This window comes from Myodes glareolus, chromosome 11, assembly GCF_982192425.1.
Source record: "Myodes glareolus chromosome 11, mMyoGla1.1, whole genome shotgun sequence".
Lineage (NCBI taxonomy): Eukaryota > Metazoa > Chordata > Mammalia > Rodentia > Cricetidae > Myodes > Myodes glareolus.
The window spans coordinates 47,179,487-47,193,201 of NC_142036.1; the positions used below are offsets into that span (position 1 = coordinate 47,179,487).

Genomic DNA, 13,715 nt, shown 5'->3' on the forward strand with positions numbered 1-13,715 from the left:
ATGACTGGCAGACTGGGACCTGAGGGAACAGCAGCTCCTCTCTGTTGGGCAGCAAAACTTTAAGGCTATTCTGAAAACTGAAACCAAGGTAGGCTACTTAGTGCTTCCGTGTGTGTGTGTGTGTGTGTGTGTGTGTGTGTGTGTGAGAGAGAGAGAGAGAGAGAGAGAGCACAGAGAAAGACAGAGACAGAGCGATGAAGACAGAAAGAGAAAGAGAGAGCACACACACAGAGACAGAGAGATGAAGACAGAGACTGAGAGATGGAGAGACAGAGACAGAGAGACACAGAGTGTCTATCATATTTAGAACTGTAATTTTAAAGTCTCTATGGTGCTTGTTAGGCATTGCTCAAGCGTAAAGATGGCTACATATTATAACAGCAACCTCTCTTTAGTTTTAACTAACTCAGGTCTCTGGCCTTTTTCAAAGAAAGGGGCAGAGTCTTTATTGTTCTTCCAGAGCCTATTGGTACATACAGGAGCCCCTCAGCGTCAGGCCCCACCCCCACACACACCGCTGAGAGGCCAGAAAGATTTTGATTTTATCTCCAGCGTCCAGCATCCCCATAGAATGCTTTCTGTTGTTGATATCAAGAAAATACTCAATTAGTTTGTTTTGTTTTCTCCAGTGTCAGTTTCATCCGGGGAGGTCCTTGAACCCTCAGTCTAGCATCGCAGTGGAGAGCTCCTAGCCAAACTGAGTTCCTAGCTGCTGTGGAAGGGTAAGCGCCAACCTGCGGTTTCAAGCTCTTCTCTCTTCTGTAAGTATTTGGCTTTTAAGCAACAACCAAAAAACCCTTTAAATTTATGACTTGTTTGCAACTCCACCTCTTATTTATTGATTCATTTCTGTTATTTTCCTTAAACTTGCATTTTGAAACAATCCATTAACCACACCTTTTTCTCACTGATGGAGCTGGGGAACTGGCTCAGCAGTTAAGAGCACTCACTGCTCTCCTAAGAACTTGGATTCCTTCCCAACACCCACATGGTGGCTCGCAACTGTCTGTAATTCCAGTTCCAGGAGATCGAACCCCTCTTCTGGCTTCTTCCAGCTTCCCTAAGCATCAGGCAGGCATACAGTGCACACATAAGCAGCAGGCAAACAGTCATGCACATAAAATAAGTTTTTTAAAAGGTACTTTAAAAAAGAAAACAGCAATTAGATCTATATAGCTGGGTTATCCAAGAAATAATCATCTCCAGATTCTGTCAGATCTGAAAAATTTAAAAAGTACTCATTCTCCCTCCCTCTCCTTCTCCTTTCCCCCTCCCTCCCTTCCTCTCTCTGTTAACATTTGTTGTTTGTGAAGGTGTGTGTATGTCCATCTCATGAATAGGTAAGAAGGCAACTTTTGAGAGTTTTCTCCTTCTACCATGTGGGTGGAACCTGCGGATTGAACCAAAGTCTTCAGGTTTGACAGCAATCACCTTTACCTGCTGAGACATCTTACAAGCCCCACCGCCCGGTCTTCTATCTGTCTGTCTGTCTTCTATCTGTCTGTCTGTCTGTCTATCTATCTATCTATCTATCTATCTATCCATCCATCCATCCATCCATCCATCTACTTTAGGGTTTTCAAGACAGGTTTTCTCTGTGTACCTGACTATTCTTAAGCTCACTCTGTAGACCAGGATGGCCTAAAACTCTGCCTCCTAAGTTCTGGGACCAAAGACGTGTGCTTCCACAACTACCTGGCCTATTTATTTGTTTGTTTATTTACTAAAAATACTTTTTGAAGTATTTTATGCCCAAGTGTACTGCTTAACACATCTTTTTCTTTTTTTCTTTTTTGTTTGCTTTTTTTGTGATAGAGTCTCACTGTGTAACCTTGGCTGGCCTAGAACTCATTGTGTAAACCAGGCTGGCCTGGAACTCATTATAGAAACCGGACTGGCTTCAAACTCATAGAGACCCACCTGCCTCTGCTTCTTGAGTCCTGGGACGAAAGACAAGCACCACCGTGTGCAGCCTAACACATCTTTTTCTTTATCTGTAGTTAGACCATTTCTCATCCTTCCCACACACAGTATTCCATTAAGGAACCCTGCAGTGCTGGCTTGGTTGTCATGAAATACCCTAATTTGTGTGTGTCTTTAAATACTTTTGTGTTCCCATCAGTTTTAAAGATAGTTTTGCAGGGTATAACATTCTTGGATCACTGGGTTTTATTTTTGGTTTGTTTTTTTTTTTACTTTTAGGTCTTTAAATACTTCTAATCTTCTCTTTAAGGTTTCTGATGAAAAGTCTGGGAAATTCTGATATCCACCTTGGTATGTGAATTATCATCTTTAACCTTGCTTTAGGATTATTTTTTTATGTTTCTGACATCTTGACTATAAAGTTATGAAGAGCTTCTTTTCTGGTTTTGTCTATTTGGAGTTCTATATGTTTGGAAGTCTGTTTATTCCATAAAATTGGAATCTTTTCTGCTATAATTTCATTAATTAATCTGTCAATTTGTGATTTTTACCTCTGTTCCATCTTCTACACCATAAATTCTCAGGTTTGTCCTTTAACATATTGCAGATGTCTTGGGAATATCATTCATGCTCCTACATTATTTTCCTTATGTTTGTCTATTTGTACTGTTTTCTTGACTTTGTCTTCTATTCCTGAAATTCATCCTTCTGCGTAATCATGTCTGCTAATAATGGTATCTGCTATGGTTTTTATTTGCTTAATGTTCTCCTTCCTTTCAAGTGTTCATTTGTCTGTTTGTTTGCTTGCTTTTTAATGTTGCAACCTCCTTGCAAAACTTTTTCTTTGTAATTTAGATATTCAGTTCCAATTTATCACTTGCTATGCTCTTAGGAGTCTGTCTTGTCAAGGTCTTGGACAGATTTCCTGGATCCACACATCTGCTTGTTTGACTCTTATGTCTGTTCGATAATTCTTTTGGATAGTAACTCTCTAAATTTATTCTCCAACATTCCCGCTATCTCTGTAACTTTGGATTCCATTCTAGAGGAATCGATGGGTTGATGTTGAGCCATGAATGGCAATCCTGTCGTGGCTTTTGTGTGTTCTTTGTCATGTTTTGCACATCTGTTGGAGTGCATTTGTTTTAACCTCCTCTTCTTCTGAGCCTATTGGAATATTCTGTAATTCTTCCTAGAGGAGTGATCGCCTACAGAGCATCGCATGAAGTTCAGCTACAAGGAACAGTGAAACTTGGCATTGACTATCAAATAAGTTAATGAAGTGACCCTGTCTTGGCTATGTGCCAATGGGACTAAAGGGCTAAACACTCAGCACCAAGGTGACTAGATAGACTCAAAACCTTGGTTACATCTTGGGTTCTGGGAATCTGCTGCAGGCATATTTAGACCCAGTGAAGTCTGTCTATTCTCTGGGGGTTGTGGTGAGAGTCACAGGCTCAAAGTAAACTCTGGAGCCACAACAGTATAGACTCCAGGTCCTGAAGTGACCATTGGAACCTCAGAAATCAAAGCCCTATATCCATAATGACCTCAGAGACTACTGGGACCAAAGATCCTGTCTTCTTGGGACCTTGGGCACACTGGATTTGAAACTAAGGCCTTGCACTGACCTCTGAGGCCACTGGACTGAAGTCCTGATCACAAGGTGCTCTCTGGTCCTGCAAGAGTGGGAGGGCTGGGCACTGATTCTCTCTGGTCCTGCAGAATCTGGAGACCTGGTCCCACGTCTTTTTCATATGTAGTATTTTTTTCTGTTTACCCAAAGATGATGTTCATACTGTGACTGCCATCGCTAGAAAAGATCTTTCAAAGGGAGACACTTATGGGCTGGATAAGTGACTAAGAAATTAAGAGTACATAGTGTTTGCTGTTGTAGAAGATCTGAGTGCAGTACTAGCACCCACATCAGGTGGCTCACAGCCACCTGTGACTCCAGCTCCAGGCCTCCAGGGACACCTGCACTTATGTGCACATACTCCCACACAGCTGCACACACATAATTAAAACTAATAAACAAATAAACGTTAAAAAGAGAAAAACTTGTGCCCCTTCCCTTTGACTATAAGATTGTTGAAATAATGGACCCAAAAGAATTATTAAAATTTCATCAGAAATCCCAGGCTGGAAGAAGGGAAAAGCAGAAACCCTGGTGGCCAGCTAGAGACTAGCTTTGCAGGAAGAGATTTCACATGGTTTTGACAAATTAGCAACACATATTTCTTAGCTTTTGTTTCAGCCTTTGTATCATTGTAACACTGTTTCAGAAAAGGCAAAAAGAAACTGCGCTAATTGCTTTTCTATTGCTCTGATAAAACAACATAACCAAGGCAACCGATAAAAGGGTTTATTTGAGCTTAAGGCTCCAGAGGGTTGAGTCCATCTTGCCAGGGAGAGCCGGCAGCAGGAAACAGGTAGGCGTAGCGGCAGGAGCGCGGCAGGAGCAAGCTGGCAAGCAAGAAAGAGAGTAGACCCAGGCCTTAAGTTCTCAGATCCTGCCCTAGTGACACATTTTTTTTCCTGCAAGGCCACACCTCCATCACTGCTCCAGATGGTACCATCAACTGGGCACCAAGTATCCAAATGTCCAAGACTATGGGGGCCATCTCATTCACACCGCCCCAGACGCTAACAGTCTTTCTTTCTCAGGTTTGGCCAAACTGTAAATAATTCATCCTCCTTTACCGTTTGTCTCTTCGTTTCTTTTCAAGAAACAGTAAACACAAGGTCCCCCTGTTATAACTTTGGGGAGCCAGCCGTAGGTGACTAACAGATCTCTGTGACTGGAGTGCAGGGAAGCCCCAGTTGTGGAACTTCGTCTCTGACCCTTGGTTGCTAAAAATGTGTATTGATGAACTGGTGAAGAAAAGGCTTTTCTGGATTGTGGGCTCATTTTATTTGCATAGTACTCTAGTTCTCCAGGGCCAATTTGTGTAGAAGGCTGGTTTCTAATAATTATTTTTTTTTAAAAAAAAGGTTGTTTTGAAATTTTATGTGTATGAGTATTTTATCTGAATATGTAGTGAAGTAGGGAAAACCCTTCCTGGTCAATAGAGTCTCCAGCCTGGGTGGAGATATAATGTACCAATTGGGTGGATCAATCTCCTGGTCAAAGGATCAGGCATGTTAAAAAGATAGGTGTTTAGCCTAGTTTAGCATTTATCTTCAGATGTTGGTTTAATGTTTATCTCCCTCTGTGTTAGAGGCATGAGAACTATTTGTAGTTTTTTTTTTGAGTCATTTTGAAGTACCAGTTGATACTCCTTTGATAAGAATTATTACTAATTATGAAAATCATTATGAGAATTGTTAGTATTAATTAATGAGAACTGTTCAGAAAAGCATAGCTTCTTTTCCACTTTTGTTATGTTTTTTGAGACAATGGTTCTCTGTGTCCTGACTGTCCTGAAACTCACTCTGAAGTCCAGGCTGACCTCAAACTCACAGAGATCTGTCTGTCTCTGCCTCCTGAGTGCTGGGATTAAAGGCATGTGCCACCACCGCCCGGCCACTTTCTCTTTTCTAAGGATACTTTTTCCCCAGCATTTTGAGCTTCTTTACTCTTTCTCTACAGCCTCCGTCCCTGCGATGAGGCTGCTCCTCTACCAGGCCTCTAACCATGACAATTTAAATAGCATAGTTCCTCTCATTCACTATACTCTAGGTCCAGGAAAATTGATATTTACAGTTTGTCTGTCATCGGGGTTTTTCTTCTAAATGTTGATAAAAATTATCCTGAGCTTCCATTTGAGTCCATTCTCAAATCATTTTATTAATGGAAATGAGAACCTTCCCCTGTGCCATCTGATAACCAAGAAGGGACATCAAGACCCCAAACCTGCATGTGCACACGTGTGTGCCTGGTGCCTTTAGAAGTCAGGAAGGGACATCAGATCCCCCAGAACTGGAGCTAGAGATGGCTGTGAACCAAATGAGTGCTAGGAACCAGACCCATGGCCCTGCAAAAACAACACATGCTCTCAACCACCGAGCCAGTTCTTCAGTTTCAAATGACTATCACAGACCCGCAGGTGAAGGAGCTCGCTGCCAAGCCTGGGACCCGCAGGTGAAGGAGCTCGCTCCCAAGCCTGGTGACTCAAGTTTAAGCCCAGGAAGGCAAACGGCTTCAGCAAGTTGTCCTCTGTCCGCCACATATTCTCTGTAACGTGAATGTGGCCACACATGCACATGCGTGCACACACGCGCACACACACACACACACACACACACACACACACAGAGAGAGAGAGAGAGAGAGAGAGAGAGAGAGAGAGAGAGAGAGACTAATTAAAACATTTAGGTCATTTGCTGCCCTGGTGTTTGGCTATGTTACAGGGAAGCTCAGGTTTTGTTTGGCGTTTGGCACATTGCTTACACTCTTTGCCTCTCTGTTCGGCCCAGTTTGCAGTCATCTTTAGATTTTGCTTTAATCTCTATCTCTCCCCATGTTTGAGGCACGAGAACCATCTGGATCCTTCTTGGGTCTCTCTGTAGTACCAGTTGATAGGAGATAAATGATCTCTGCTGTCTGAGGCTTGGCCGTTTGAGTGCTGCCTGTCATTGCGAGACGATGAGTAAGATTCTCAGAAAATGTATCTGCTTGCACCTGTATTTGAGTTTTTTTTTTTTTTAATTTTCTTTGTCATTATTATGAGAGAGGGAGAGAAAAAGAGGGAGGGAGGGAGAGAGAAAGAGGAAGGGTATGTGCGTAAGTGTGTGTATGCAGGCATATGAGTGTGTAAACATGTGTAAGCAGGTATATGAGTGCCTAAGCATGTGTAAGTAGGTATATGAGTGTCATGGCTTGGTTGCAGGGAGGGTAAGAATATAAGTTTCAGGAGTCAGTTCTCTCCTTCCCCTGCACATTCCTAGAATCAAAATCAGGTCATCAGGCTTGTATGGCAAGCACTTTTACCTGATGAGCCATCTCATCAGCCCTGAATTTAAGTACAGGTTTGCAATAATCTCTATTGTAATTTGTAGAGGAATGAGAAATAGTGTTTACTCTTGGTGAGCCCTAGGGAGAAGCCCCACTGACAAGTCCTTTTACTGTTTAAGAATGCACCCTGAGTTGGCAAGGGGGCCCAGAGGCTAAGGTACTTGCTATTGTCAATCCTAAGGACCTGAGACCTGAGTTTAATCTCTTGGATTCACACAGTGACAGGTGACAACCAACTTCCGCCTGCTGTCTGCTGACCTCCACACGCGCATCCTGGTGTGTGCGCCTGCCCACCCCACCCCTACATAAAACAAGTAAAGCAATAAATGTAAACCTCAGGGCCGTGCATTCTGAATTGATGCGAATGTTTTGTGTCACTTCGTGTATTAGTCTGTGTCTCTAACAGGTAACTCGATGGACACTAAAAATGTGATGGTTGAATTAACCGGTTCTCTCACTAGAGATTTCTTTACATGAGGTTTCCCTGGACTCCAAAGAAAAAAGGCAGATGCTTACTCCAAATCACTCTGGGTAAGTAGGTAGCAAGAGTCATAACAGAGACATCAGGGTATCTGATCCCATGTGAAAAATTATCTCATATGAAATTCTATCAGAATATACGCCGTTTTGGGGACGGAAAGAACTCTAGCTGCTTGTCCAAGAGGTACATCCCTTAGTGTTGGGACTTCCTAAGACATGTAAGAGGGGAACTCCATCCCCCTGGTGACTCCCTGGGAAGCATTCACAGTAAGTAGCGTACATCACTGATACTGAACAGATTCCTTAATATTAGCTCTTCATTTAGCAATGAGATGAGCCTATGACCTAAGATTCTATCTATCTCTAGAATTTCTAAAACTAACCAGTGTGCCTGTGACTACTTCCTCTCTACTGTGCTTTTAAAAGTTCATTACATAATGTAATTGATATTCCTTGCATGTCTAATCTAAAATGTGATTTTGGGATTGGGGCCAGGACAGTTGCCTGACAGTATCTCACCCCCATATTGTTGCCTCTAGAAAACCTGGTGTGGCCTAACCAAACTGTAGAGATTAAAGTGTTGATTTTGAAATTCCAGGTAGATGGTCTTGATCCGGTGCTTTTAAATGTCAGTTCTGAAAATTGAAACTGGAAAAGAAAAAGGAAATCTTGCTATGGGTTTAATGAGATTGATAACAATGATTTACAACAAAAATGCAAGATAGATATGAACAATTATATTATAAATATAATTTTAATTTAACTAGGTGTCCAAAGGCCTATTAAATTTATCCATCTTACAAATTTTTTTTCTTTTTTTTTTTATTTTTATACGCTTCACGAATTTGCGTGTCATCCTTGCGCAGGGGCCATGCTAATCTCTGTATCGTTCCAATTTTAGTATATGTGCTGCCGAAGCGAGTACCATCTTACAAATTTTTAAAAAATTATTCATTTATGTATTTTATGTGTATGAGTCCTTTGTCTGCATGCACAGCTGCACACCAGAAGAGGGCATTGGATCTCATTGTAGACCACTGTGAGACACCATGTGGGTGCTGGAAATTAAACTTAGATCTTCTTGGAAGAACAACCAGTGCTCTTAACCACTGAGCCATCTCTCCAGTCCCTCTTTTAAAAATTCTTTACTATTTATTTTATATGTATGGGTGTTTTGCCTGCCTGTAGGTCTGTGTACCACATGCATCCCTGGTCCCTTGGAGGCCAAAAGAGGGCATTGGATCCCCTGGAACTAGAATTATAGACAGTTGTGAGTCATCATGTAGGTGATGAGAATGGGACCCAGGACCTCTGGATGAGCATCCAGTGCTCTCAACCACTGAGCTGTATTATTTAATTTTTCATAGCCAAGGGTAACAGAAAATGAGAGGACAAGGAAATGATTTCTGTTAGCCAGGCATGGTGTCTTAGCTACTTTTCCGCTGCTGTGATGACACATGACCAATGCAACTTATAGAAAAAGGGGTTTATTGGTAACCTACAGTATCAGGGGTTGAGTCTATGGCCGTCATGGTAGGAGCATGCCAGCAGACAGGCAGGCATGTCACTGGAGCAGTAGCTGAGAGTTTACATCTGTAACCACAGTAGGAGGCAGAGAAAAAAAAACTAACTAGGGTGTCTAGAGAGGTGACCTCTTCTGAAGGTCCTGAGTTCAATTCCCAGCCATCACTTGGTGGCTCACAATCATCTATAATGAGATCTGGTGCCCTCTTCTGGCCTGCAGGCATACATGCAGGCAGAACACTATATACACCATAAATAAGGATATAAATCTTTAAAAAAAAAAAAAAAGCCTAACTAGGAATGGTGTTAGCTTTTGAAACTTCAAAGCCAATGACACACCTCCTCCAACAAGGCCACACCTCCTAATCCTTCCCAAACAGTTCCAACAGCTGGGGCCCAAGCATTCAAATAGATGAGTCTATGGAGGCTATTCTCTTTCAAACCATCACAGATAATGATGTGCCCTTTAATTCCAGCACTTGGGAGGCAGAGGCTTTGAGTTCAAGACCAGCCTGATCTACACAGGTGGTGTTCCATCCTACATAGTGAGACTTTGTCTCAATAAATAAATAAATAAATAAATAAATAAAGCCTTATATAATACCTGTACATAATATACATTAAAACCTTTTTTGTTTAATTTTTGTTATGAGTTTCTTTTCTGGGAATAATCATATACTTGATTGTGCTCGTGATATATGTGAGAAAATGTGCCAAGTACTGCACAAGGAAGTCAAAGAATAAGTCTGTTGATGAGGTCAAAGATTCAGTCACTCCCCCGCCAGCTGCCAACCAATCTGTTAGCTCACAGCCTTTGCGGACATTTGTTGGATCTAAACTGTAACAGCAGGTTACAGGTTACATAGCTTCCTCTTGCTGGTGGACAAACGTGCAGGAGTAAATGAAAGCACCCGAGGGGCCAGGTGAGGTGGCTCACACTTGTAAATCCCAGCACTCGGGGGGGAGGGGGGGCAGGATTGCTGCAATTTTGAAGCCAGCCCGAACTAGATAATAAGAACTTGTACCTCAATAAATAAATGATAGGCCGAGTTCAAGTTCAGAGTGCTTCCAGGAGTAAGGACACATCCAATGCCAGGAGGCTGACAACGCAGTCTCCCGGAAAGGGAAATCCCTGCACTTAGACCTTTCCAGCCTTTGCCTTGTGTGTCTCTTGATCTTTCTGTCCGTTTGCAGAGCCGAATCTCCAAGAAGGGTCCAACGTGGCTAATTGGGTCTCAGTTCACTGGCCAAGTCTGATAGTCATTTGCCAGTGCGAGGTCACAGGCACGGTGTTCTAGAAGAACCATACACTGAAACTTGCAGCCTTTGCTCAGATGTGTCCCTGTCTCAACTCTGAGATAGCAGCTTCCAGAAGCTTCTTCTTACCACTTGCAGCCAAATTGAAATGTCATCAGACTGTTCCCCATGTATTGTATCTGTTTGCTGACAGTGTGGAAAGTTTCTCAACACAGGCCAGGCCTGGTGTGCAGGCTGTGCGTGCGTGCGTGTGTGTGTGTGTGTGTGTGTGTGTTTAAATGTGTTCACAGGCTTGCCCATACCTGAGCATGTTCAGAGGCCAGAGATCAAAGCTAATTTCTTCGTTCGCTCTCCATCTCATTTTTTGAGAGGGGCTCTCTCACTGAACCTGAAGCTCATGGTTTTTGGCGAATCCTGTCCCCAAAGGTCTCTCCTTACCCAGCACTGGGATCACAGAGGTGTCACACTGCCATGCTTGGTTTTCATGTGGGCACTAGGGATCCAAACTCGGGTCCCGTGTTTTGCTGCATCTCCCCACATGCAGACTGCTGCTTAGGATAAAGCTTGTGTGAGTGGTGGAGCATTTGCCGAGCATGCGTGAGACCCTAGGTTCCATCCCCGGTGCTGTGAAATAAGCAAATAAATATTCAAATTAAATAGAACATCGCCTTTTCCTCAAATTCTTCTCTAGTACGTTTTTTTTTTTTTTTTTTTGTTTTTGTTTTTGTTTTTGTTTTTTTTGTTGCTCTTCTTGGGCAAAAGAAGCGGGATCCTGCAAGGGGTTGAGTGTAATTCCAACACGCAGGAGGTAGAGGCTGGAGGATCCTGGTTCAAGACTAGTCTTGTGGGGTATTCACCAGAGCAGACTGCTCAGATATAGGTTTAAGGCAATCGGAAGTCTTTTTTTAGCTGGCCGGTGACTACACTGGGTGTTTGGGATCCCAGTGTAGCTCTGAGCTTTTCTCAGGGTGAGCTCTTAAACACACACACACACACACACACACACACACAAAAACATGTTCTGGTTTACACACTTCAGTTAACAGGAGTAGTTAGTCAAAAGCAGAGCTACAGAAGCCAAAAAGCCAAGTTAGTACATTTAGAGACTGCCCCAGAACTATGGACTTTGATGGAGTAGGTCTGCTTTCGTTTGGGCAGGTGGTGTGGTCTACGCATTGAGTTTTACAACCTGAATGGCACTACATCATGGAGTCAGTTGTGCTACGGTCAGGGGCCTTAAGGTCTGGAGCCCTGTTATAGTTTGAGCTATATAGCAAGACCTTGTCTCAAAAACAGTCATTAGTAAAATAAAACAAGTGGGTCCTTGGTTATTTTCTTGTTTTTTTTTTAAAAAATTTTTTTTTCCAGTACTCACTTTGGCAGCACATAAACTCATTTGGATCGATAGAGAGAAGATGAGCAAGGCCCAAGGAAGGATGACACGCAAATTTATGAAGTAATCTATATATATTTTTTAAAAAGTTTTAAGCTGGACAGTGGTAATACACACCTTTAATCCAAGCACTCAGGAGGCAGAGGCAGGTGGATCTCTGTGAGTTCAAGACCAGCCTGGTCTACAGAATGAGTTCCAGGACAGCCAAGACTATACAGAGAAACCCTGTCTCAAAAAACAAAAAAACAAAAAAGAAAGAAAAGAAAAAAGGAAAAATAATTTTTAATCAGGGACTAGAAAAGTGGTTCCAGAGTTGAGAATGGCTCAGTTGTTTGGAGTGTTTGTTGATCTTGCAGAAAACCTGTGTTCAGTTCCTAGCACCCACATGAGAGCTTACAACCCCCCATGACTCCAGTTCCATGGGATCTGAAGCCCTTTTCGTGCCTCTTGGGGCACCAGGCACAAAAATGCCACACAAGAATATATGCAGCTACTCACACATGTACATAAAATAAAAATAAATAGCCATATATGGTGGTATATATCTTTATTCTTAGTACTTAGGAGGCAGAGGCAGGCAGATAGATCTCTAGGTTCAAACTCGTCCACATATAGAGGTCCAGAATAGCCAGGGATACACAGAGAGATCTTGCTTCAAAACAAACAAGCAAACAAACAAATAAAAAGATAAAGGAATTAACTGTGTGTGTGTGTGTGTGTGTGTGTGTGTGTGTGTGTTTGAATGTGGGCACAAATGTCCCATGGTATACTTGTGGAGGTCAGAGGACAACTTTCAGGAGTATGTTCAATCCCTCCATCATGGAAGCCAGCGGTCAAGCACCTTTATCCACTGAGCGGCGTCCTCAGCCCTACTTTCCCAGGCCCTCCAGTACTGCCTAAAGGAGAGCTTCGGTGTCTGCAGGAGCCTCCCGAGACTGGGTGTGTGTCTGGAAGTGTTGGATTACATCAGACAAGTCCTCTTGAATCCAAACCTCCCACAGCCCAGATAGAGGACTTAGAGACATTATTTCAAGATAGAAAATAAGCATCTTAACTTACATATTTATCTTAATTTACTTACCCAGTAAATATTGCAGAGATTCCATTAGGTGAGTGAAAAGTGAGTAATCTATGTTCTAGAGTGTTTTCAAATGGTCAGCAATGTCCTACATTCCAAATATTTTCATGATTAAAAATTATTGTCCATAGAGTTGCAGTTTGCTAAGTCTTTGGACAAAACTAACCCAGAATGACCCCGAACTTTCCTGGCCCAGCGGGGCTTTCAGAGAGGAGCAGTGCTTGCCCCGGGGCTGGACAGCTGAGACCTGGGACCTCTGACAAAAGCCTGGCAAAGGGAGATACTTCCTAGCACCCAGCGCCCAGAACCCTACAGTGAGGACCAGTCAAGGCAAGACTGGCTCGCTTGTTATCAACTAGACAGAAACTACCAGATTGGCCTGTAGGCAAGTCTGCAGGGCTTTTGTTTGCTTGTTTTTAATTAATGCTTGCTGTGAGAGAACTCAACCCACAGTAGGCTGTACAACACCCCCTCCCCTGCCCCAGTAGGTCCTGAGATTAAAAAGCAAGCTGACCAAGCCCTTGAACAGGAAGCAGTGTGTCTCTGTGAACTCTGTATCAGTTCTGGACCCCAGGTTCCTGTCTTAAGTTTCTGCCCTGATGCCTTCAATGATAAACCGTGATACGGACCGGTGGGCCTATTAACTCTTCCCCGAGCTGCTGTTGGTCAGAGCATTTTATCACAGCAATAGAAAGCAGACTAGGACGAGGAGAAAGAAAACATTTTGGAAACTCGTGTTTTGGTTAAAGGTGATTAGATTCATATTTGATACTTTCAGGAACCATCTTTGGTTTCCCTCGGAGTCATCTTTCTGTGTCATTTGTTAGAGGGGAGCACAGGGATTGCTGCTGGCAAACCTGTCGTTTGAACTAGCCTTGCAGACTGACTGGTTTACAATTCCCGACAGCCTAACACCTTTTTTTTTAATTCATTTTTTAAATATTTATTTATTCATTACGTATACAATATTCTGTCTATGTGTATGCCTGCAGGCCAGAAGAGGGCGCCAGACCCCCATTATAGATGATAGTGAGCCACCATGTGGTTGCTGGGAATTGAACTCAGGACTTTTGGAAGAGCAGGCAATGCTCTTAACTGCTGAG

General features: G+C 42.8%; 2 non-coding genes across 2 annotated transcripts; one reads left to right on the forward strand and one right to left on the reverse strand.

Moving 5' to 3' along the window:
• Window positions 1-8,181: 8,181 nt before the first annotated feature.
• Window positions 8,182-8,285, reverse strand: LOC148120501 (U6 spliceosomal RNA). Its single transcript, XR_015739351.1, has one exon. It is a non-coding gene; the product is annotated as a U6 spliceosomal RNA (small nuclear RNA).
• A 3,223-nt stretch (window positions 8,286-11,508) lies between these two features.
• On the forward strand, window positions 11,509-11,612 carry LOC125388111 (U6 spliceosomal RNA). The gene has a single exon (XR_007228124.2). It is a non-coding gene; the product is annotated as a U6 spliceosomal RNA (small nuclear RNA).
• Window positions 11,613-13,715: the final 2,103 nt, after the last annotated feature.